Genomic DNA, 26,492 nt, shown 5'->3' on the forward strand with positions numbered 1-26,492 from the left:
AATGCACCCACACATCTTTCCCTAACCCCTTTGGTTTGGTTTCTGAAATTCATCCATGATCACCTACGGCGATGACTGTAGAAAAATTCGACCCCACATTTGGTGGTGTAATTTCCCTGTGTCTATCTTATATCCTCAACCACTTCCTCTCATTCAATTTATGATGTGGAGATGCCGGTGATGGACTGGGGTTGACAATTGTAAACAATTTTACAACACCAAGTTATAGTCCAGCAATTTTATTTTAAATTCACAAGCTTTCGGAGGCTTCCCCCTTCGTCAGGTGAACGATGAGGACGGCCTCAACCGGGATCTTGGGTTCATGTCACGCTACACGTTACCCCACCAGCGAACAAATGTTATCTTTTTAATATAACGGGTCAGTTGCTGTCTTTTCTATGTTTCTACCTCTCTATCTCTGTTTTTTTTTGTTTGTTGTTTTTTTTTGGTGATTTGTATATTCTGTGAGACCTGGCAGGTAACACCTGTCTGTCTGCACACTGATTGCCTTGGCAACGGGCAGTTGAAAAAACTGTCTGTACTCACCAAGCATTGTTCTGTGAATTATAAATGCGATTTCATTTCGAGGATCTCATTTCACATCGTTCACCTGACGAAGGGGGAAGCCTCCGAAAGCTTGTGAATTTAAAATAAAATTGCTGGACTATAACTTGGTGTTGTAAAATTGTTTACAATCATTCAATTTACACATCCCATTATATTATCATTTCATCTCATGCATGAGCCCTGGAGGAACTTTACTGTCCAATGCAATATTTACAGTCTGATCCAATATCAATACATTTTTGTTTATTTTACTGAAATTCTTCAAGGACCGCTTTTCATTTCCCAAAATATGCCATTACACTGTGCTTGAACCATTCCATCATTTCAAAATTATCCCAATTCCAGAGAGCAGTATTGTTGGACTGACAGGACTTGTCATTGTACAGTTTTATTTCCCCCCCAGAATACTTACTTTCTTGATACACAGCATTGGGCGGAAACCTCTTGGACTCGACGACTTTTATTTTAAAATATAATTTGATTATCCCCTTAAACTACAGGTAAACTTTCCCTTCTCGAGTGCTTGAACAGCAACTCATATCAATTTATCTTATCAATTCCAATTTTAGAAACAAATTATGTCCAGGCTTTGTGGTTTTACAGTAGCGACAGAAGTGCTTGTAATTACTTTTGGATGTATCCTTCCCCCTTCTTTAAGCACTCTGTCTCGGAAAATAGATGGGTTAAAGCAAAACAAATCAAAATGTTTTCAAAAGAGGAAAAGCAATTTGGATCAAGGTTTATGATTGCTTTTCCTTCTCTATGTAAGTTTGAATTTTCGAAATCCAGGTCTAAGTCCAAAACGTCTCCATGCTGTGACATTTGATATCTGCCAATCTCTGCAGATAAGGTCTTAAATTCTTAACACCACTGGATCGCTCTGTAACTTTGTGAAGCCACTTTTATGTCAAAGAACTACTCTTAGTAATCCTGCACAGTCAACACTCATGCGGTCCCAAAAACTATAGTCCCCTGCTTTAAAAGGAAAGATAAAACGAAAATCCATTGTGGCTCTTCTGGGGTCAATTAGTCAATTCATTTTTTAAAGAATGATCCCTTTAACGAAAACAAATCCAGAAAAACAAAACATGAGAGACTGCCTAGCTTCTCTGTCCTATCTCTCACTCTCTCTGGAGCTCGCAGCTAGTCTGAAATTAACTCCGTCTATCCCACGCACAGATGTACATAGAATGGCTGACTTAGGAAATTCCAACTCCAAGTCCTTCTCTTTGTGTTTTTGATTGTTTTCATCTATTCTCTCAAGTAAAGAGGGTTCAGAATGTTCGAACTCCCACTTATCGTTCCATGTTTTTAAAGGCCAATTTCCTGGGAATGTCCTTCTGGAGTCGGTGGAGGCAGTCTCATCCTCCTCAACTTGCACATTGTCATCATCCATAAGTCATAAATGATTATAGGAATGATGGCATGAACTGTTTCGGTATCCAGTCCCTGCCACTTCTTTATCTGGTTAATATGTACCCACCTATTCCTTTTATCAGCTTGAATTTTGTCGACATTACGACTCAATTTGTCTACTATCGAGAAAGCTCCTTCATATCTCTTTGCCCACTTTCCTGTGACATTGTTCAGTTTCACCATCACCTTGTCCCCCACCTTAACATAAGGACCAAAATTGTGCCAGCACTTATTATTGTGGCCAGCGGATAGAGTGGAACTTAGGTAAACCTGTCCATGGTCACACTCTCGTGTTGAGGTCCAAAGAGGGTGCCGCCTAGCCAAAACTCTGGCAACCGCGTCTGGCGTCCAGCCATGACCTTGAACAGAGTATGTCGCTCGAGGGGGGTACTCCGAAACATCCCAAGCCTCACCAGACTCTCCCACTGCCTTGATAACTCGCTGCTTAAGGGTACAATCCACACACTCGACCATCCCAGCTGCCTGAGGGTTATATGGAATGTGAAATGCACCCCTGAAGAGAGGGGGTGTTTCATTTTGAACTTTTCAGACAAACTTTTTTTAAAAACTAGTACAGTCAAAATACTGAACTTCAGTAATACAGAAGCAAGGGTTAATTACTTCTTGCATGTCAAAACCTTAGGCAGGCTGGGAGAGGAGACAATTACAATAGCACAAAGTGCTTTGAAGAAGTTCAAATCAATTTATAACCAGAGACCATCCTGCAATTGTAACTTGTAATTCTTTAAAGCTGCATTTTATCTTTTTTTTTACAATTAAATCTCATTTTGAAGTATTTAGCATTTCGACAGTCCAACTACAGTACATCTCCAGATTGTTCTTTTCCTTTTTTCGTTCACTTTTTTTTTCTGATCACAATCACAGGATTAGAAAGGATGCTGTCAGTTTGCCAGCAGCTATCACATTCCAATACAACTAATATCATTAAACCATTAGAATCACTTCCAATGTCAACATTTTGAGACATCAATTCACGTTCACCGTTACTCAGCACAAAAGAGAAAAACACATAACATTAAAAAGGAGTAGCCCACAACAGCGAGAAGAAAACACTTACAAAGCCTTTTTGAAGAGACAGTGCACTGAAAACAAAAGAACACATTATTTTGTTTGTAACAATCTCCCTTTCTCCTTCTTGATTCCATCATAGACTACCCTTTTTCACTTAAACCAGATTTCAATTTCTGAAGTTTGTGACTTAACCCCATTCTGTACTGACTCAAAGTCTCAAGCTCACAGTCTGTGTCCTCACCCAAGCCTGGTGTGGTGAAGGTCCCTCCATCTTTCTCTTGCTTACAATTCATCAGAACTTGCAAAGCAGCCTGACCTCCACTGCCTCCTATCCCTATTGCTTTCCAGACTGCAGTTAGAGTGTCCACCCATCCCTGCCTGCCTTCTTGTATCCCTTTTGACAAACACTTGAATATCTCGGGGCTACAGGCAAACAGTATCATTTGCACCTTCTCTCTGTTGTCACTGTTGTTCAATTCAGCAGTTTGATCTATTGCTGCTATTGTAGCTACTGGATCTTCCCTGACTTTTATTTCAGGAATAATTTTCACTAATTCCTGTAATTGCATATCCATATTGGGGATCTCTATAGCCCCTGTCACATTCTCTGCACCCTCTGGTTGCTGGGCTTCCCCCAGGTCCTAATTCTCCCGACCTCTCATTTGACCGTACAGGTACGGACCATTCTGCGTATCAGATTCCTCGGACCTTGATCATGATAATGATCTCAGTCGTCATCCCCTTCCCAGTAATGCTCTGCCCTTTCTGTGAGGTCATCCCAGTCTATACCTTTGTTCCCATTATCGTCTCCCTCAACTACACCAAACTGACTTACAACATGTACTATCCCCCTTGGGATTTCAGTTGTTGTTTAAGCCTTTCTATCTCTTTATTACATCTATCGTGATCAGGCACCTTTTGGGTCGCATCTTTCTCCTTTCTCATAATAGCAGCCGTAGTTTTAATGGCCGCAGTCAATTAATTTGTTTTAGCCTTCGCTTTTTCTAACTTATATTTAAGTTCCTCTGACTCTGCCTGTCTTTGAGTAGCCTCGTGTTTTGCTTGCCTCCTACGTTTGCATGTATGCCACTGATCCCTGCAGCATCTCTGTATATTTTCTATTTTCCATTGTCAGTCCTGCTACGCTTCTCCATTCCCTGTGCTTTATCTTTCAGCATTTTATTCTCAGTCTGAACCACCTACAGTTCGTTCTTTAACCTTCCCACCTCCTGCTCCTTTACCAGTTTCTCCTTAGTTAACTCCTTCATTTGATCCTCAACCTCACACAAAGTCTGACAGTTTTAAACGAATAAAGCACAAATTCGTAGTTTCTCCTGAATATATTTCTTTGTTTTATCCTCCAGGGTTTTTACTGGCTTTTCTTCCATTTTCCCGCAATTATCAATCTGATCTGCCATGGCTGAACACTTAAATTTTTTTTTAAATAAACCGTGAGCCCGTGCAAGGATCTGTTGCACATTAACCAACTCACCCCTCAAAACCGTGAGTTAAACAACCCACCGCGGTACCAACTCTGGATTATCACACAGGTCTCTCAAGACCCAAAACACGTGATCCCAACTTTGCTCGTTTAACATGTACAACAACTCAAGTACTTACACTTTGCACAGACCAACACCTTGCGCCTCACCTTGGAGAACCAATATGTAAGTAATATATTTTACTGTTCAGGTCTTTAATCAAAAAGACTGCAAGGTTTTTTGTTCCAAAGTAAAATGGCTTTATTAAGAAGTTATAATAAGTAACAAAGATATTAAAATACAAGAATACAATTAAACAAGCTAGTAAGATGAATACAACCTGGCACAAAGTCGATCACTGTAGAAGACTTCGAAGTGCACTTTCGAAGTCTTGACTAGTTGAGCGGTCCAGCCTCACTCTGAGAACGTTCTGATCAATACCAAAAAGAGACAACTAGCTCTGTATTCTCTCTGACTCATGGGGTTGCCATCAGTCCTACTCCTTTATACACACAATATCTGACTTTACCACCTCCCTCATGATTAGTTGCCTCCGAGATGTCAATAACTCTTATCTTTGCCTAAAGCATCTCGTACTACTACCAAAGTATGGATAACTCCCTTTACCCATGTTATGAACAGGAGAAGAGCATGGCACCAGATGCTCATTACTCAAAGACGCCGTCTCTTGCACAAGGTCATAAAAAGCTTGTTTTGGATAGACAGAAAGCTTTTGTTCACAGGGGAAACTGACATTACGCTTTTCCCTAACAAGGTTTACGATATTATTGTACAGAAAGCTTGTAAAATGCTTTTCTTACACAGCGCTCAATCTCTCTTTCGAAAAGATACCCTGTCCTGTGAGGGGAAAAGTTTTTTTTCTAATCTCTATTAATGCTGGAGCCTTTTAAAATCGCAACTGAAAGGAATTAGTATGGTTGGCATATGGTGATTATTTTTTTCACTGGAGTCGATTTTAACTGTTCCCACAGGCGGGAAATGGGTATCAGGTGTCAGAATGGAAAATCAGGTGGGGTGTAAAACGAGCTGCTGATCCACTGCCATCCATTTCCCGCCTGACGGGAACAGTTAAAATTGACCCTCTTGAGTATGGAAAAGAAAACCAGGAGACATGAATTTAAGTTAAGATAACCACAATCTAATTGAAGGAATTATTTTTCTAAACATGAAGTTAATTTACAGAATAACCATACACTAGCATAATGAATGCTGCCTCAATTGAAAGATTCAAAAGCAAATCAATGGATTCTTGACTCATCAGAGAATAGGGATGCACTAATGCAGGAGCAGGACAAGAACTGTTTATGCAGTGCTGAATGCAGTAAATGATGAGACAAACTGTATTGGGAGAATGACATTTCTCCAACTCCTACCTGCTTACACTCTTACAGTTAAGCACAACACTTTGCGAGATCCATATGTTCTTTTTGTCTTCTCTGGTATCAAATCAAAGGAAAAAGTTGAATTAACAAGCTAAAGCACTATATGTGAAATCGCGCAATAGTGTTTGTAGAATATACTAGTTATGAAGTTGACTGATCTTGTCCATACCATAGGCATTTGAATTGCATTTGGAGATGTTGCTGCTGAAGGTTTGGTAATTTTGGTTGTAGTAGAAGTTGTGCTAAATTTTGTAAAGCTGAGAGACATTATGAAACTCCAGCTTTGTCAATCCATTCATAAGGTACAAGCCCTATTTGATGTTACAAAATGAACCATAATTAGGAGTTGAAAAGTACCTAATCATGCCCTTTGGTAATGTAACAGGGTGGGTTGATGAAGGTAGAGCGGTTGATGTTGTGTATATATGGATTCCTTGGAGTTATAAACAGAGGCATAGAGTACAAAAACAAGGAAGTTATGCTAAACCTTTACAAATCACTGGTTAAGCCCCAGATGGAGTATTGTGCCCAATTCTGGGCATTACACTTTAGGAAGCATGTCAAGGTCTCAGAGAGGGTGCAGAGGAGATTTACTAGAATGGTACTAGGGATGCAGGACTTCAGTTATGTGGAGAGATTGGAGAAGCTGGGGTTCTCCTTAGAGCAGAGAAGGTTAAGGGGAGACCTGATAGAGGTATTGAAAATAATGAGGGATTTTGATAGAGCAAAATAGGGTGAAACTGTTTCCTCTGGCAAGTGGGTCAGTAAACAGAGGTCATAGATTTAAAACAATTGGCAAAAGAACTGGAGGGGAAATGAGAAATGTTTTCATGCAGAGAGTTGTTGAGATCTGGAGTGCACTACCTGAAAGAGTGGTGGAAGCAGATTCCATAGGAACTTTCAAAAGGCAATTGGACATTGAAGAGGATGAATTTGCAGAGTTATGGGGGAACAGTTGTGGTGTGGGACTAAATTGGATAGCTCTTTCAAAGAGCTGACACAGACACGATGGGCCGAATGGCCACCTTCCGTGCTGTAAGATTCTATGATTCGAAGCTGGGGTTGTTCTCCTTAGAGCAGAGAAGGTTAAGGGGAGATTTAATAGAGGTGTTCAAAATCATGAAGGGTTTTGATAGAGTAAATAAGGGAAAACTGTTTCCAGTGGCATAAGGGTCGGTAACCAGAGGACACAGATTTAAGATAATTGGCAAAATTATAGAGCTGCACTTCATAACACGGAATGGCATGCGGTTCACAAGATGTGACTGAACAACTCTAGTCTTAAGTTTAAAGTGTTTGATCCGCTTTGAATATGAGTGATGACATCTCCAAGCTATAAAACAGTTTGGCTGCTTATGTTCTCCTTTTCTTTTAATTTGCTTTTTGACCTGTCATGCTAGCTGGAATGAAAGCAATACTTGAAATACAGTGGAGTCTTACTATAATGTACTGTTGGGAAAACTATTAGAATCATAGAATGATACAGCCAGACAGAGGCTATTCGACCCATTGTGCCTGTGCTGGCTCTTTGAAAGAGCTGTCCAATTAGTCTCATTCCCCTGCCCTTTCCCCATAGCCATGCAAATTTACCCCCAGAGGGGAGATGATCTGGAATGCACTGCCTGAAAGGGTGGTGGAAGCACTCTCAATAATAACTTGTAAAAAGGAATTGGATAACTACTTGAAGGGGGTAAATTTGCATGGCTGTGGGGAAAGGGCAGGGGAGTGAGACTAATTGGACAGCTCTTTCAAAGAGCCAGCACAGGCATGATGGGCCGAATAGCCTCCTTCTGCGCTGTATCATTATATGATTCTAACAGTTTTCCCAACAGTACATTATAGTAAGACTCCACTGTATTTCAAGTATTGCTTTCATTCCAGCTAGCATGACAGGTCAAAAAGCAAATTAAAGAAAAGGAGAACATAAGCAGCCAAACTGTTTTGTAGCTTGGAGATGTCATCACTCACATTCAAAGCGGATCAAACATTTTAAACTTAAGACTAGAGTTGTTCAGTCACATCTTGTGAACCTCATGCCATTCTTGTGTTGTGAAGTGCAGCTCTATAATTGGCCATAATGCATTTTGTCTTATTCCCTCCATCATTGGGTTAACATGACCTGCTACTGGCTGTTATTCATTGAGCATCCACAGCAGTCACAAGTGTTGCACTGAGGACTAATGTGGGCAACGAGTGTTGCCAGGTCAGGGGGCAGTGTCTGGAAGGGATTGTGGTTGAGCATTGCGTGGAACATGTCAGCATCTCAACTATAATTTTTGGTAAAACCTGCTAGATTCAGAATACTTGCCTGAATGAGAGTTGGGAAATAAGAACCTATACATCTTTTCAGAGGGGTATTTGCGTTGCACTGTAATTGTGAAACCGCAGACAAAGTTTCTTGAGATTTAAAATGCAGAAAATAATAGATGAATAAATTGAAAACAGAAAACAATATTCTTGTGCAGCATGCTAAGTGCAAACCTCATAGTGTGCCCTCGTGGTTGTTAGGTGCACAGAAAGGTTAATCTGTTCCCAGGAGGGTGCCAAGCCATTCAATTCAAATATAAGTATCCTGTGGACCTTTTTATAATCTATGTTTACAATTCTACTTGCATTTGAGAGGAACATTTTTAATTTTCTTTGTTCTGATCTATCTTCAAAGTATATCTCGGGTTGGCAGTCATTTTAATACAATCAATGATAGTTTCAGGTTCATTTGTCAATGTTACATGGTTTGCATTGTATGCAAAAAAAAAACAGTATCCCCTAAGCAGTTTGCCTGTTATTTTGATGAGAATTGTGAATCTATTCCTTAGTTTTTGTTATGGACATGCACCCTGAGAGAACTAGTGCCCAGTGTTAACCCCTTTCCAGGGAAGAGAATAATAAATTAATGTTTTAATTTCAAAAAAATTGTGTAGTTCATCTCAAATGTACTTAGTTTGTTTCTTTTCCTTAGAGTCTTTGTTCTTCCATTCAAATACCAGCATCACACATGTATTCAGAATCTATATTTTAATTTCTGAGGATGAAATACCTGTTTCATCAAATTTCTAGATAGTGAAGGGCTCCTGGTACCTTCCCCGACCTGTTGTCAGCCTCCATACTTAAAACTCACCTTTACTGTCTTAATCTTCAAGTAATAACACTGGTCTTTTAATATAATAAAAACAGAAAATGCTGGAAATACTCAGCAGGTCATGCAGGTCGGAATACCTGCAATACTGATCATAATTTCTGTCTCTAGGTTGATTTTCAATTAGATGCTCCCTCTTGTATCTAGCTTATATGTTTCAGCATTCATGCCTGTTTTATTGCTTTAGCTTCTTGTTATGGACACAATCAGAAACTTTAGGGATGATTGACTAATGACATTAAACCCTGGTTAATATAATGTCCTGACCTAACTATGATTACATGAAACAAAAGTAGTGATAGCATACAGTCGTATCACATTCTTAATTCTGCAATAAGCCAACCCATCTGACCACCATCTGCCTTTACTGCATACTGTGCCCCATTATACAAATTACTGTTAACCTGCTCAACCTTTTTCACCATACTAGGTAGCCTTGAAATGTTTATCAGTACTCTGTTGTACTCTGTCAAAGGACTTTTAAAAGTCAATGAAGTTTGAAGATCAAATGCATTTGAAGTTCAGCAGCTTTGTCTGTCAGCAATCTCAACACAAATATCTAACCTATGCATGATTGGTTCTGCTGAAAGCTCGGTTGCACTTCTGTGAACTTCTTATCACTTTATTCACTCTCAGTGGAATGTTGAGGCAGTACACCTTCCCAGATGTAGTCAGTAATGTTTCCCCTCTCCAGTTGGAGTTAGATTTATAATAATAATTAGTATGGCAAGCCAATTCTCATTTTACACCATTTTAATGGGAGAAGAGATTATTGTTGCTTTTTCTTTTTCTTAGTAAGGTATTCCAGAACCTTGTGAAAGGCTTCACATATATTCATTGAATTCCTGTAGTAACAATATATTTTCCACTTAACCCTTCTCTTATCACGTGATTCGTTCAGGGACTTCCTGATACCTCACACAAATTGTCATTCTTCATAAATAAGCCTGCAATGTGTGATAGCAGGCTGTTTGACTGTGGAGTACATCACAACTGAGGATAAACTTGCTTCCTCAAATGAGCATTTCCAGCAAGGTTAACTGGACAGCTGTCAGAGGCAGGAACCTTGGATGATTTCCCTTCCCTCTACTAAAACCCTGAGCAATTGTAGTGCAACTACTGCAGCCAATTGTAGTGTCCCACTGCCAGTTCATCAGGCATGACTAACTCAGACAGGGATTTAACCTAGATCCTATTGGATTTGTACTACACAATATCACATGATGCGTACATGCCAATCTAGAAAACTAGCAAAAGCTGACCAACAACCTTAAAAAACCTGGCAAATCAATAATTGTCTCGACTATACAAAAGGCCAAATTCATAGGTACAGAGAGTTTGTAGGTGGGGTACGTTATAGAGATAGGGAGGGGGAGGCCATAGTGGGATTTAAATACATGAATGAGAATTTTAAATGTGAGGTGTTAGGGGACCAGGAACCACTGTGGCTCAGTGAGGACAGGGGCAGATGGCATTTGGGACTTGGTCCGGGATAGGATTCAGACAGCAGAATTTTGGATGAGCCGAAGTTTACAGAGGTTGGCAGATTGGAGCCAACGACCAGAGCATTGGAATAGTCAAATCTGGCACGTCTCTACCCAGCTTAAGCTTGGCTTGGCCTAGTATAGATGTTGTCCCCATTGTGTTATATTTGGGATATCAGAGAGACAGCAAAATCAACAGATTAAGTTGTAAAGCAACCTAGTGTCTGTTACACTAACCTGCAGTACAGCTCCATGACAGTTGCAGTAACCTGAAGAGCAGCTCACTGATTTTTACAATAAACTGCAGAACAACCATATTACAGTTGTAGGGTGTTTTGGGGTTGTTCTCACCCTGTTGATCAGTGCAGATATCTGGTCCCCGGTCCAGCCAAGGAACACTTATACCTCACGGATCTGGGGTTCAGGAAAATGGGACTTATGCTAACGCACCCGGTGATGGATCACGTAGCTGAATAGCACAGAGAACACACAAACTCGGTATTTGAATTGAATTGGAATGCTGGTTTTTTTATACTGTCAACACGAAGAAAATAATGATACAAACGGTCCTACACAGTACATTGAGTTACACACACCCACTACAGTACTTTATCCCGCTAAACTAGGAGGTTGGTGAGGACCCTGGAGACACCTATCACACACACACACGTATGGTCGAGGCTCACCAATCCTTTGCACTTGCAGGTCTGGCTGACCGGTTCTCTCACGTAGGGTTTGTTGGTTTCGCTGGAAGCTGCTCTCCTTCCTGGAGAGTTCAGGTGGAAAAAAAAGAAAGAGCTGGAGGAAGAGAGAGAGAGAGAGAGCTGGAAAAGAGATAAGAAGCAAGAACCAGAGACAGCAAAAGCATGAGAACAGAACAAGAGGAGCAGAACAAGAGAGAGCAAAAGCAAGACTGCAAAAAAACAAGAGGGAGAGGGGTTTCGAGTTTCCACTTATATACACCTCTCTTGCAATGGTCTTCGTCACTTAAATGAGGCACTTCCATGCCTGTTTAAACAGTTCTTACAAAGTCCTGAAGAATCTTTGATGGCTTTTGATGGTCTCTCATCATGTTGCAATTGCTTCTCTCGATGGGCCATTGTTCATTCCGATTTATTGAGCACTTGCCACACAAGGCTTCCTTTTCATCCCACGTCCTAGGTGTTGATCGGTTTTGCTTTAAAACAAAGACATGGCCCCACCACGTCTGGAGCAGTTGCCTCTCTCAATGGCCTACTGCCTCTCTGATCGTTGACCACCCGCTGTAGGTTTTGCATTAAAACAGAGACATGTCTGAAGCAGTAATTCTCCCACATTCCACTGTGTGTGTTGTTGATTCGTCTGGTGACCTCTCACCTATCCTTCCATCTTAGGATTTTGGTCAATGGCCAAAGTTTTACATATTCAGGGAAAAGGTGGAATTCCCAGAATTCTTACACAGTTGCAGTGAACCTATAAATCAGTTGTATTGTGGGTCAAGTTGTTTGCATCAACAGACTGCGATATAGGTTGCACGAACAAACTCCACTGCAACTCTCAAGTCGAATGCATTAACCTACATATTCACTTTGTCAGATATGGGAATAAGGGAGTCATTTTAACCTAACTTTCTCAACAGGAAACTGAGGGGATCGGATTGACCGCTGTTTTACACTCCACCCGATTTTACTTTCCATTGACTTCAGTGGAAGTCCTAAGTTTTAAAAAGGGAAATTTGGTGGAAATTAGTACCAGAAAGGTCCATGCAATGCCTGATTATTTTGACCTTGCTTCAATTAGAAACAAAGGGCAGTGTTCTAATCAAAATGTTCTCTGAGGCAATAAGAAATAAATTGCATGCCGGTCTGACTTGTACCTCTTCCCAGATATCTTCATCCAGTGCTGTACTTGTAGCTGGTTACACATCAGCAGTGTCAGACGCCTGAGAGCAGGTCTGAAGCCTCTGTTCTTTATTGGATGCACTTGTTCATGGCTATGGGAACAGAACCTTTCAGTTGCATTGAAAGTTGTTGCAGATATGTCCTTTAGTACCTGTCGCATCACGATTGGCTCTGCAGATAATTCTGCTGGCTGGGGAAAGTTTACAAAAGCTGGAATTTGTTTGCTGAAGATGTGTTCCAGAGATTTAGTCTTTAGTGTTTAACCTCAGACGTATTTCATTGTGTTCTGGTTTCAGCAAGCATCCACATAGCTAATCGCTGATATTATTTAGAAAGAATCAAGTGAAAAAGTAGATGGAATTTTTGTGTAGTATAAATATATTGGTGCAGTCAAAAGCATAACCTTTTTCCAGTGTGTCTTCTATTTGTTTATTTTGTTTAATAAATTATTTTACTGCTTAAATCTACATTGGCTAGATTTGAGGTTACATTACCTTGTACTGCCATTCACGTGAAAATAATGGTCAAAAATGCAACATTTTCAGCTGGTGTGAAGTACTAACAATAGTTTGTATTTATACAGCACATTTAGAGTCATAGAGTTATACAGCACGGATAGAGGCCCTTCAGCCCATCGTGTGCGCGCCGGCCATCAAGCCCTGTCTAATCTAATCCCATATTCCAGCATTTGGTCCGTAGCCTTGTATGCTATGGCATTTCAAGTGCTCATCCAAATGCTTCTTGAATGTTGTGAGGGTTCCTGCCTCCACAACCCTTTCAGGCAGTGAGTTCCAGACTCCAACCACCCTCTGGGTGAAAAAGTTCTTTCTCAAATCCCCTCTAAACCTCCCGCCTTTTACCTTGAATCTATGCCCCCTTGTTATAGAACCCTCAACGAAGGGAAAAAGCTCCTTAGTATCCATCCTATCTGTGCCCCTCATAATTTTGTACACCTCAATCATGTCCCCCCTCAGCCTCCTCTGCTCCAAGGAAAACAAACCCAATCTTCCCAGTCTCTCTTCATAGCTGAAGCGCTCCAGCCCTGGTAACATCCTGGTGAATCTCCTCTGCACCCTCTCCAAAGCGATCACATCCTTCCTGTAGTATGGTGACCAGAACTGCACACAGTACTCCAGCTGTGGCCTAACCAGTGTTTTATACAGCTCCATCATAACCTCCTTGCTCTTATATTCTATGCCTCGGCTAATAAAGGCAAGTATCCCATATGCCTTCTTTACCACCTTATCTACCTGTTCCGCCGCCTTCAGGGATCTGTGAACTTGCACACCAAGATCCCTCTGACCCTCTGTCTTGCCTAGGGTCCTCCCATTCATTGTGTATTCCCTTGCCTTGTTAGTCCCTCCAAAGTGCATCACCTCGCACTTTTCCGGGTTAAATTCCATTTGCCACTGTTCCGCCCATCTGACCATCCCATCTATATCGTCCTGCAGACTGAGGCTATCCTCCTCGCTATTTACCACCCTACCAATTTTTGTATCATCAGCGAACTTACTGATCATACCTTTTACATTCATATCCAAATCGTTAATGTAGACAACAAACAGCAAGGGACCCAGCACCGATCCCTGTGGTACCCCACTGGCCACAGGCTTCCAGTCACAAAAACAACCTTCGACCATCACCCTCTGCCTTCTGCCACTAAGCCAGTTTTGTATCCAAAGTGCCAAGGCACCCTGGATTCCATGGGCTCGTACCTTCTTGACCAGTCTCCTGTGCGGGACTTTATCGAAGGCCTTACTGAAATCCATGTATACCACATCCACTGCGTTACCCTCATTTAAAATAGAAAAATGTATCAAAATATGTATGCTGTTGTTTAACAAGTTGAACAGGGGTTGGGCCTGATGGTGGAGGCTTTGAAGATAATTTAAAAATAAGTTGGTCAATAAATACAAACTAGGTATTACTTATTCATTTTGATGTGTTTAATGATGTCAGCCTCAGGAGTGCTGTTCCCTAGTCTAGTGGCCAGGAGTTATGGCACTCCCAGTAAGTATCTGGTGGAGTTCCACCTTGGCAGGATGTTCCTTAAAGATTCAACGGTGATGCCGGACAAGCATGAGGGGCAGGTGTACATCCAGGAGGTATACATCTCGTTTACTTCTGTTGGAAGAACTGGACTGCTGGCACCCTGGAAGATGTCCTGATCACTTTTCCTGATGACTGTGAGTTTAAGCGAGTTACCTAATGTACTACTGGGCACGTGTGTGTGTTGAACTTGAAGGCAGAATGCATATGCTTTTCCTTTTGGAAGCAGCTGCCCACAATTTATAAAGATGAAGAGTTCTGATGTAAAGTGAATGATTATCTGAACAACCCATCAATGCTTGGTGTTTGAGAGACAGTGGCACCATGAACTGGTAGCACTTGGAATAGAAAGTGGTCTGCAGAATCTTTTGAGTAACATGAATCATAACCAGCTGATGGAAGTAACTGCCTTGGGTAGACTTGAGAGCCTAGGTGCTCTGGCAGGGCCATTGGGTCTTACTAGCTTACTTGAGTGTGGAGCTTCTCCAACTAGTAGCAGTTTCTCAAAGCCACTCTGCAGCTAATAGTCCATCTTCAAACACCTGCAGTTTACAAAAACAATACCAGTATCAACACTTGCTGTAGCATCAACAGCAGTGCCAGAGGTGGCAGTGGCAGCAGTTTCAAGAACACGGGCAGAATCAACCAGCAGCTCTGCATTCGGATCTGCTTCTACTCCAGCTCCTGGGGTTGTAACCAGCTGCTTGATTTGCAGAGTGCCCTGGCCAGCAGGAATGTTCCTGCTTTGGCAGAAGGGACAGGACAACAGCCAATGGAGTTGGCCAACATTGACAACGGAGATCATGGCTCGTACACTGGAAAATGCAGAGGTTCAAGAACAATTAATACCATACCTTGCAACAGAGAGTCACTGTCACTGCCCACAGAAGAAATTCAGAATCCATTAACATCTTCTCAGTTTGAACAGGCCATTAGCATGTTCAGTGCAGCACTTTCACGATAGTTGGGTCCAGTAATGAGCTAGTTTGTTTGCCAACAAACCAAGACTGTAGAAGCAGCTGGCAAAAAGTTGTGGAATTATTTGGTGGAGCAATGTAAAACACTTCTACATACTTGAGGACAAAATTGGATGAAAAGGAGGGAGGCAGTGAATCAAAGTGCAAGAAGGATAAAGAAGACAATATAAGTTTGGACTGAAAACTGTTCACCCTCATTTTCCTTTAAACATTAAACTATTTAGAAAGATTTTTAAGTAAAGGATAATATACTTATTTTAAAGATTAGTAATGTTTCTACATTCTAACAGTCACCACAATTCAAAAAGACTTCATTAGCTGTGAAGCACTTTGGGGCACCTGAGGTCCTGAAAAGTGCTAGAAAATGCAGGGTTGTTTTGTCTTTCTTTAATGATCAATTCATATGTGTGACAGTAAAGTCACTTTTCAGAACAAAAACAATGTGTGCAGCTAAGTAGTTGGAATACCTGCCACGTGCACCACCTCTTCAAATCATGTCCCTGGCACCAAGTGACTCCCAATCTGTAAAGTTCATACTTTGTTACACCTTACATTCTGATGCACAGAAGCATCAAATTATGAACTTTGTGTAGCGGAATCAATTTTGAGCCATAAACACAATTTGAAGAGGTAGTATGTGAACATAACAGATAAAAGTCAATTCATGAGTGAATTGTGGCAAGCTGCCTACTCCGATCATGAGTGTTGCAACTATGTATTCGGTACACCAGCTTTTCAGCTTCTGTTAACAAACTGCATCTTCAGTGTTCTGTCTGGAACAGTCTGCCTCAAGCCAGTTGGTTAATCGGTGCAACGTCAGGTACTGATTGTTGACAGAATGCTTCTGAATTACATGGTCAAACTGAAAGGAAATATTGGCCTGGAGTTTCCACTAGGTGGTGCAATTGGCAAAATGCGGCCAGACTGCACTAGTTTTGCCAAGGTAAAGTTACACTCAAGTTTCTGCGCAAATCTGTTGGTATAATTCCAAATGTAAAATCTCCCATGAATCCATGCAATCAAGCAGCCTAATCTACCATAATCGATTTGTGACTGGAACAGGGCCAATGGGGCCTGAAGGTCCGAGGGCAGGGCAGTATAAAAGGTATGGGGAGGGGAGGGAAAAAATCCCCTTCAGAGTGAGGCTGGAGATCACAAGGTAAGCAGCACTTTTCTCTGATCTGCAAGTTTCTTAAAACTGTACACTTTTTAAACTAATTGCTGATTGCTGCAGCAGGGTGAATCAATTGAATGATTTAATGCTCTTGATCTTACCTTCTAAACTAATTGCTGCTGCAGCAGCAGTGCAGACCTGTAGTGACTTCAGTTGACTGCTGGTCTCTGCACATCAGGTGATTAACACTGGATTCATGTGACCATGGGTGCCTGTGCACCTGAGAATGTGGGTGCAATGTGATGAACCCCCCCGAACGAGCGCAATCAGTGGAAACTCACCTTTCTGACCTGGGGGCATGGCCAGTTTTGTGGGCGGGGACTGCTTCGGATGATGGAACTGTTGAACTAGTGTAAAAGATTGCAGATACATGAGCGTAAAGTAGTTATGGGCAGAACTCACTTATGCTTAAAATTGTGTGATCTTTTGCGCTTGATTTGATTCCCCCCAGATTAAGCTGATATCTGAGCAGAAATCATGTGGAAACTCCAGGCCACCGACAATTTACTGAACTAAAGATCTACAAATGCTCATCTTAGATCACTTGACTCCTCTGGACCAGTATTTGCAGGTTTCTGTGAAGCAGAATTATCAGGCAGTAACAATGAAATTACATTCCCTTGCCTGTGGAATTCAGAATCTGATGGAGCCTCAGTCGTTTGAGACCTTCATTTTACAAAAATATTTGGCATTGCTTCATGGATATGAAGTCAGCAGCTGCAGTGTCTCAGTACTATTATCTACAATCAGGCTTGATAAAAAGAAAGACTTGCATTTATATAGCGCCTTTCATGTCCTCAAGGTGTCCCAAAATGCTTTAGAGCACAGCAAGGTCCCACAAACAGCAATGTGATAATGACCAAATAAACTGTTTATGATGTTGGTTGAGGGATAAATATTGGCTAGGACACCAGGGAGTTCGCCCCTGCTGTTCTTCAAAATAGTGCCATAGGATCTTTTACATCCATCTGAGAGGGCAGATGGGGCCTCAGTTTAATGTCTCATCTAATAGTACAGGACTCGTTCAGCACTGCACTAGAGTGTCTGCCTAGATTTTGTGCTCAAGTCCCTGGAGTGGGATGTGAACCCACAACCTTCGGATTCAAGAGGTGAGAGTGCTACCACTGAGCCACGGCTAACAAATAGAATCATAGAAAATTACGGCACAGAAGGAGGCCATTTGGCCCATCGTGTCCATGCCAACGTGTCGCGTATTAACGAGGCTACCTATAATGTAGGTTTAAAATTTCTAAGATTGATATAAACAAAAGACAAGTAAATTCTCCACATTAATTCTGATTTGTCTTTCCATGGATGAGGCAGACTGGAAAACTCATGAATTCTAATTGGTCTTTCATTGATGAGACAGACTGGAAAACTCATGAATGATGAAAGTGATGAGTAAGCTCCAGTCAGCCTAGCCAGCAGAAAAAGGAAACATATTTCGTAGGAAGGTATCAAGCGTGAATCTCTTCACACTGTCATGTTTTTGTGGTTTCAAAAGATAATTCCTACGGTCTTGTTTGTTGTACGGTAGGGAAAACAAATCAACTTGAAGCAAAACATCACCTGATGCAGCTAAGTTATCTTGATGTAACAACTGGCAAAGTTATTTGCACAGTTGTCAACTTACTCAACAACAATAAAATCAAACCCATCCTCCCATCAGTGGCACTTCTCCAGTTTGCTGAACAATCTACATTGGTGTCGCTTGTGGCAGTATACATAATTTTACATGATTGGCCATGACAAATCTGCTACTGTATATATAAAATCCTTTCAAAATACTAGGGAAAAAAGATCTTGTCTAACCTCTATGTCAGTCATGTAATGCAATCTTATTTGCTTGAAACTTAATGGGGGTAATTTACAACCTATCACGAAGGGTAAAACTGGTGTTGCAGGACAGGCGCCTGTTACAGAAGCTACCAGATTTTCCTTTCTATTAAATCACTGGAGCCACAATGTCAATTTTACGCTCCAGCAATAAGTTGAAAATTACCTTAATTTTGTTTAATCACAATGAAATACCTCTAAACTAATGAAGGGAAAAGTTGCCTGTAGTCTAAGCTGTATAACTCCTGCAGAAAAGACAAACTCCTCAAGAAGAGTGCAATTATATTTACCATGTACTAGTTATAAAATTGAGTTTTCTTCAATTGCTAAAATTAACCTGATGACAAAAAGGTCAGTTTGTACTAAAGGTGAATTGTGAAAAAGGTCCAACCCATGAATATTTGCCTTGCCAAAATAACCCACAATAACTAATGTTGTACAAACAAAAGATGCTTGAGTGTTTTAAAAAGCACTTGAACACTCTTAGAGTTCAAATGGTTTATAAACTGCTCCCACAGTTTGATTCCCTTTGAATCATTCAGATATGTAACAACTTTGTGACTCACTCGCGTGCATCTGACCTATATATAAGGCGCTGTCATTTCCATTCCTTATCTCGTCAAATTAAGAATCACACTGCAGCTAGAAATATTGGTATTTATTATATTAGCATCATCTGTTGCTGTAAATTCAATTAAGGTATGCTTGTCACAGCATTCTGTCAAAAACAGAAAACCATTCAGCTCATTGTTCCAGTGATTTCAAATGAAAGATCTATTTTGCTTCAGTTCTTTTCTCTGTCTCCATGGAGCTGTCTCATTGCGATCTATGTAGTTTTCACCTTTTCTGATCCGATGATGCCAAGATTCAAAGAGACACTTTCCCATGCAGTTCAAAATATACAGGATATTGTATGGAAGGGTATGACTTATCATTTTTGTTTGCCTGAATGGGCTGACTGGATAACTCACGAGTGATGGTCATGAGTAAATTGTGGTCAGTGTCATAAGGGGAGATAAAAATCACATTATGTTCCTCCATATATTATTCCATTTGGCAGATACACATGAATTTTTAACAAATACTATTTTTATTATATATATATATGTTTTGTAATGCAGGACTGTTTTAAGCTGTAGAGGATGCATAAATGGTTGTGTTACTGTGATGTGAACTGGTATTTTTTAATGTGCTGGACGTGGTCAGTACAGAAGGGTACATTGAAGTTTAGAGGAGCAACTGGAAAATTATCTAAAAGGAGTGGAATTTTTTTCGAGCACTTGGAGGAAAAGTCCAGAGGAGTAGGAAGGTGAGAAAGAAAAGTAATTAACCCCTTGTTTCCTTGTTTAGGACAATGCGCCACAAAGGCATTTTTAATATTTATTTTTGTATTTTTTTTAATAGTGCTGGGTTGGGACAGTAGTCTCTTGGAGCAAGAAACCTGCAGGGTCTATGCGTTTCTGTGAAAACAAGAGCAGTGAGGTCCTTATGTGTTTGTAGGAGCAGTGGTACTGCAGAGTTCATATGAATCTTCTTAATGACGTGAGCAATAGTTACTGACAGGCCTTGCCAGAGTACTAATTAGTTAAGTGGAATTATACTGCCAGATCAATGTAGAGTTTAATCAGAAATTGTCATGCTAATAAGAACGTAAGGACATAAGAAATAGGAGCAGGGGTAGGCCATACGGCCCCTCGAGCCTGCTCCACCATTCAATAAGATCATGGCTGATCTTCCACCTCAACTCCACTTTCCCAACCTATCCCCATATCACTTGATTCCCTTGGTATCCAAAAACTGTACAGTGCCCCAGTCAGACTACACCTTGAGTGTTGGCACCAAGATATATGAGAAAAATTCAAGCTATGGAGGTAGTGCAGAGAAGAGCCACGAGGTTGATCATTAGGATTAAATAAGTGAGTTATGTAGAAAAGCTAGAGAAACTGGATATTAACCTTGAAAGGTGGTTGAGAGGGGTCCTTATAGTGGTATCATTAAAGATATTAAATGTTATGGATTATTTAAATCTAGAGCGTTACTTCAAGGTATGTCAGGATTATGGAACATCGCAGAACAGAAAAGGACGATAATGATAGAACAATTTGGAACATATGTCAGGAAGAACCTCTTCATGCTGAGACTACTTTGGATCATCTTCTGGCAGGGTAGTGAGGACAAAAATGTCCATTTCTTTCAAGATACTTCTAGAGGAAGTGATAAGCGGCTGTAAAGCTTCTTTTCAGAATGGATGAGCTAAGGTAGCAAAATCGTGTCTTTTATGATCTTGTAATGTATATTGTGTCTTGCAGTGTTTACAGTGTCCCATAATTTTGAAGTGTCTGTTGGTCGTGTGTGGTCGAGAAAATGGGGAGGAAAAAGTAACAGGAGCTTTTGTAACATCATTGCGTTGGAAATATGACTGTTGTTTCCACTGAATAATCCCTCATACATGTGTATCAATAGGGTTTCTTCTCATATCTCTATCAGTAGCTGATTTGACAAGTTGTGATACCTTTGCCCCATTACAGGTGGACAAGCTGTGAACTTCATTCTCAGGGTCAAACAATAGACTATGATTAGAGGTACAGTACTATTAATCTGATCAATACAACCAAAGCACATTCATCATTATAAATAAGCACAACCGCACAGATACATGTGGGTTATAATTTTGGCAAGGATCAATCGATCAGTATAATCAATGACTGCTAAAACCACTGTGGGTTGCAGCCTCACTGATCTAACCCATTTTTCTGATAAATGGGCAGCAGCACATGATAAGAAAAAAATTGCATTTTTATATTGACTGTAATAAGATTTCTGATATCTTTTTATTTGAGATATAGTCACACACACATTAAATGACTGCTCATTTTTCCTGAAATCATATAATAAATTTGATGCATCCACATTGGTCCACACTAATAAAAAAAACTAGACAAATGATGTACTTTGACCAACATAGCAGTTAAAATACATTTTGAGATGATCTAATTCCTTTTAAGAGTTAACTTGATCCAGCAAATAAAAAAAATATATATATATATATATATATATATATATATATATAAAAGACACACATATGGAACACTACTCAGTGCAGATTAAGAAACAGAAAATTTGAGACTAAGAATCCTGAACCTGAAACTACCTGACTTAATTTGGTTTAATTTACAATCATTTAAATATATTTTACACAGATTTAATATACCCCTGTGTTACAGTCCAGACTTGTGCCCGACACTTCTTCTCATGGCAAAAAAGCAGTTCCCATAAGCATCTTATCCAAAGCCTGTGCCCTTATTCGTGCCATGTGTGAGATATAAGCTTGTTTTCTAACTGGCGGAAAGCCAGAAGGGTTTCTCCACGGGAGGTCGGGACGATTTTAATGGTCGGGACCTCATTAACATCCCACCGGCCAGTTGCCCAACCGAAAAGGGCGTAAAGAGGTAGCTGGTCAGCTGCTGGCAGGCAAAGATCGGGCAGCCCACTGGCCCTCAGGTAAGTCACAGGGGATGGGGGGAGGGGGGTTTCCGTGGGTACGAAGGGGGAAGTCTGCGGTACTAGAGGCCTAGACTTTCCTTGTGGGGCCCAGAGGAGCATTCCTGCCTTTCCGGGCCCCACAAAGGCAAGTTTTTACTTACTTTGGCAGTCACTCCGGTCAGTAGACCATCAAAATTGCTTCGGAGTCCTATCTGAACAAATTAGTTTATATTAGTGACGTATCTGCCTGACTCAGGTGGACGCTTCAACCGCCCAAGGCTTTTTCCCACTCCGATACTGCCCTGTGGGCAGTATCGGAGTGGGAAAAAGAGCTGTTTGATTTTATCTCCCATTTCACCGGGTTTCATCCAGATGGAGGAAGTTAAAATCTCCTCAGAGGTGCCCTGGATTAACAAATGCCCTTAAATTGCAGTATTATGAACCAGAAATCCTCAACCCTTCAAGTGCACTCCTGTCTTAACTGTTGCAGGAGTATGGTAGAAGAGCTGCAAATCAGGCAGGGATCTGGATGCGCCGGGTCCTAACCTTACCCAGGAGTTTCCTCTGAACAATGTATTGAATGGAGCCTCCGCACATCCTCAACAAGGCCATTGACATGATGGTGGCAATGTTGGGGTATGGAGACTCCCAAGTCCAGGAGTTCCAGGGATCCCAGCCAAAGAGGAGAATTGACTAAAAATTTTTTAGAGCGGCCCTCTTGGTTGGCTGGGGTGCCACTCAGGCCACAGTCCGCTGCCTGCAATATATCTTGTGGCCACCTGGGGGGTAGGGGGGTGGTGTCTAAGATGTGTATTTAAATTGGGTGACCTCCCCTTGACTCCACATACTCGGCAGTGGTGGAGGTAACCGGTCGGCACCTCCCGGGATCACTGATTTTAGGCCCTCTATCTTCCTGATGATCACATGGGATGTCCACCACCTGTCACTGCAAAAGGCAGAAAACACCTCCCTTGACATTTTTTAAAAATGACATGGGGTGGGGGGTGGTGGTGACCAAACGCTTGGTCAAAGAGGCAGGTTTTAAGGAGCATCTTAAAGGAAGAGAGAGAGACGGAGATGTTTCGGGAGGGAATTCCAGTGCTTAGGGCCTAGATGGCTGACGGCACAGCCTCCAGTGGTGGGGCGAAGTCCCTGGGGACACGCAGCAAGCATCTGCAGCTCACCGGTCTAGTTTAAATGAGGCCCGAAGCCCTAGGGCAAGTGTGTCTCGAGCCGACCCGGTCCGGCGCAGGGATTGTTCCCAATTTGTGCGGGCAGGCTGATGCTCTCCAATTTCACCCCCATGTGGTATTTATGTAAATAAAATTCACATTGGAAGTAGAGGGGTTTTATCCTTGTGTGGCAGTAGCTAACTGGAACTGGAATTTGCATTCTTCAGGAAGTAATCTAAATCTTTACTGATTATGTGGAATCAAAGTTTAGGCTTTTGAGAACACATTCAGAACTCTGATGATTTTTAATGACATCCATGGAGCCTTTTGTATTCGATTTTGATTTTAATCATTTTTGATATTGACAGCCCTATGGATGTAATTAACATCATCAAATAGTATTCTGATATTTCAAATAGCTCTATTCTTCATCAATCCAGGCAATAGTGCACTTGCAAATCATCATAATTAGCCTGTAAAGAACTCAGTCAGCCTCCCTGGACATTTACTTGACTGTGGAGTCCATCTTCACATGCAAAAAGATCTTAAGATTAGCATCAAATAAAGGCAACTATCTTCATTACTTTTTATCTAAGAAAAGAAAGCTAAGGAAGTCATTCTTTCTTGTTCTGTCTTCAAGTGCTTATCTATTTGCAAAATTCACAGCAATTTAGTTTTGGAATTATATGTATCTTAATTCTGGACCCCTGATATTAGGAAGTAATTTTAATTGTAATCATTCTTAGTTGTATGATTTTTTTAAAAAAGAAATCTAGAATCCGAATGTTGAAGTGAAAGGCTTTGTAATCACATTCAAAGGGCTGTGCAAGTAAAGATAAGTAACATGAATGCTGACAGAGTGTTGGAGTCGCATTCTGAGATGGGCTAGATGAAGTGCAGGTCTGCTGCGCCACTAGCTGTGATGCCAAGCAGAATTTTGGTGCTTGCTTACAGGAAGGTAGGAAATACCAGAGGTCAAGATACCTGGAGTCCATTCTCCCATCCTCCAAGCAACCATTTACACAATAATATTGTCAGAGGCCTGGGAGTAATTCATGGCTCAGACAGATGCAAGAAAAAGTAAAAAGTAATTCACATTAAAAAAAAACACATGTATGTTGGGTGTTTCATTAAATATAAAAGCATTTTATATGGGACTTAATCATTGAAGACACTGACTTCCTGATGTAGCACTACATCTTAAGGTTCCAGAATGCACTATCTGCTGACAATCATTGTGGAGCTGCATTATTTCTAATGTGTCTTGTGATTTCTGTCCATCTTGACCTTACTGGCATTTATCTTGTCAGTTGTCACTAGAGGAAGATGCCGTACGAATAGTTGTGTCAGTGTCTAAGCTTGGAACCCACTGTTTTATTGATTGTCTTTAAAATATGGTCATCTTTGGCATGTTATATTTTGATTTGAACAATTGTTTCTCCTTTAAGTTTAGAACATACCATGTTTTTGTATCCTTTACTTTGTTTAGGTGATTATATTATGCAGTGGCTCAAGGTGGCACACATGGGGGTTGGAAAAGAGTCCAGACTGAAGAATATTTCAGTGAGAACAAACTAATGGTGTACTTTTATATCTGTAGTACAAATTGGTTTCACATTTTGTTCCAGTGAATGTCCATTCATATTTGTGTGTTGTAGCTTGGTTAAAAAAGTTAGGAATAAAAATATCAGTAACACTGCAGTTTTGCTTGACCTTCAAATTTCTCACGACAAACATTTTGATGGAATCCATTTTCCTAACCTTTTTTTCGTGTTGAGCACTGAGGTGAACCTGTGTTCCCAGATATCTTCCCATTAACATTCCATACTGTCTTGTGGGGGAGGGGAAGTCATAGAGTTTTTCCACTAGATTCAGACATTTTCATTAACAGTCCTATTCACATTGGAAATTGGTTTTGTGGCAACCCTCTACGGAAAACCAATACCTTACCCTAGGATATTGGTGAATATGTATGTATTAAGAGATACCAATCAATTAAGACAACTTTTAATATATAGCAATATTATATACATGTACTGGGCTCCATCTAAAAATGTAATTCCTAATGCCATCACCCCTTTAACATGAATCGTTCGCATGGTCATATATTTGACATGTAATTAGAAGCGTTAACTCACTGCCTGTTTCAAATAGCCCCTGTGAGTGCTGTGCAGGGTTGGCTCCATTTTAATTGACAATACAAACAAGCAGTGCTTTTTCAGAAGTGAGTGCAAAAACAAAGTCCAAATCATGTCACAGAGATGTTTCAGAATGATCTTGTGGAGAAACGTCTCACATTTCATTGACCTGCCTTTGCTCGTTTACAGAATCGAGGCAACATGCTGTGAAGAGCAATGTTGTTGCTGCCAGTGCCTGTAATCATTAGAAGATTGGTCTTATTTGTTAGGACTGCCAACAATTAGTCTACATCTAACTGCTGCATTTTAAAAGACAACTTCAGCTTGATAGGAGCAAGGAACATGCACCTCAGGCTCACAGAGAACAGTTTGTTTTCAAGTTATCTAATGAGCAAGCAATGCAATTTCATCACACTCGCTGCAAACAAAGCTGCTCTCCAGTATTCTGGCAATACAGTAATACTGCCCTGAACTGTAAGCTGTTGTTTTTAGTATAGGGATATATTAAAAGTCTTTGTAAATCTACTCATTTGGACGATATAACAATTATTTTCACCACTTCAACTGCAGTCTTTCATTTTGATCAAGATGCATGTCAATAAAAAATAACGATTAAATTCTGTCATTTTACTAGGACTGCAATTTTTTTGTGTCCTTGTGCACTGCAGCTGCACTGTGAGTTGTTAGAAACCATTTCATTGTAAAGATGTTGGTATTTAAATGAGAAAGTCCAACATTCAGTCAATTATGAATCAAGTTCCTTTCCGATCATCAGTGACATGGAATTAATTCTCCACTCTAATTCTGTGGAGCAGTTAATAAATAATGCATCAGAAGTGCAGTACAATTTCCAGAGCTTTAAAGAACTAAATGCCAGTTAGATAACACAATAAAAAAAAATCTGTTTGCTTACTGAAATGTGCAATCCATGGGAAATGGCTTTGTGCTGAAAAACAAGGCATTTGAAGTATGGGAATATTTTTTGAATAATTAATAACAAAGTCAACTCAGTTGGGGAAAAAAATAATTCCTTGGCGAACAAAGTGCAAATGAAACTTTAGAAGCAGTTGAATTGCATGGTTCAATGACTATAGTTACCAGGTCTCACCTGATAACACACAACTTAGTATCTGACAAATGACAGAGAAATGAAATCTAGTGTCAGTCTCTCTGTAATGATATGTAATTTGAAAGGTTAACTGCATAAAATTTCAGGACTAAATATTTAATACTTTCAAAACATTGCTAAGGGGAAAAGAACCTA

The 26,492-nt window shown here is 40.6% G+C and overlaps 1 protein-coding gene and 1 pseudogene across 1 annotated transcript in view; both read left to right on the top strand.

The window, feature by feature from the left end:
* LOC137323576 (low-density lipoprotein receptor-related protein 1-like) overlaps positions 1–26,492 on the top strand; it is a 1,400,855-nt gene that overhangs the window by 1,233,842 nt on the left and 140,521 nt on the right. The gene's annotated exons all lie outside the window — the stretch shown is intronic.
* LOC137323421 (proteasomal ubiquitin receptor ADRM1 pseudogene) lies at positions 14,352–15,606 on the top strand (annotated as a pseudogene).

Source organism: Heptranchias perlo, chromosome 7, assembly GCF_035084215.1.
Source record: "Heptranchias perlo isolate sHepPer1 chromosome 7, sHepPer1.hap1, whole genome shotgun sequence".
Classification (NCBI taxonomy): domain Eukaryota; kingdom Metazoa; phylum Chordata; class Chondrichthyes; order Hexanchiformes; family Hexanchidae; genus Heptranchias; species Heptranchias perlo.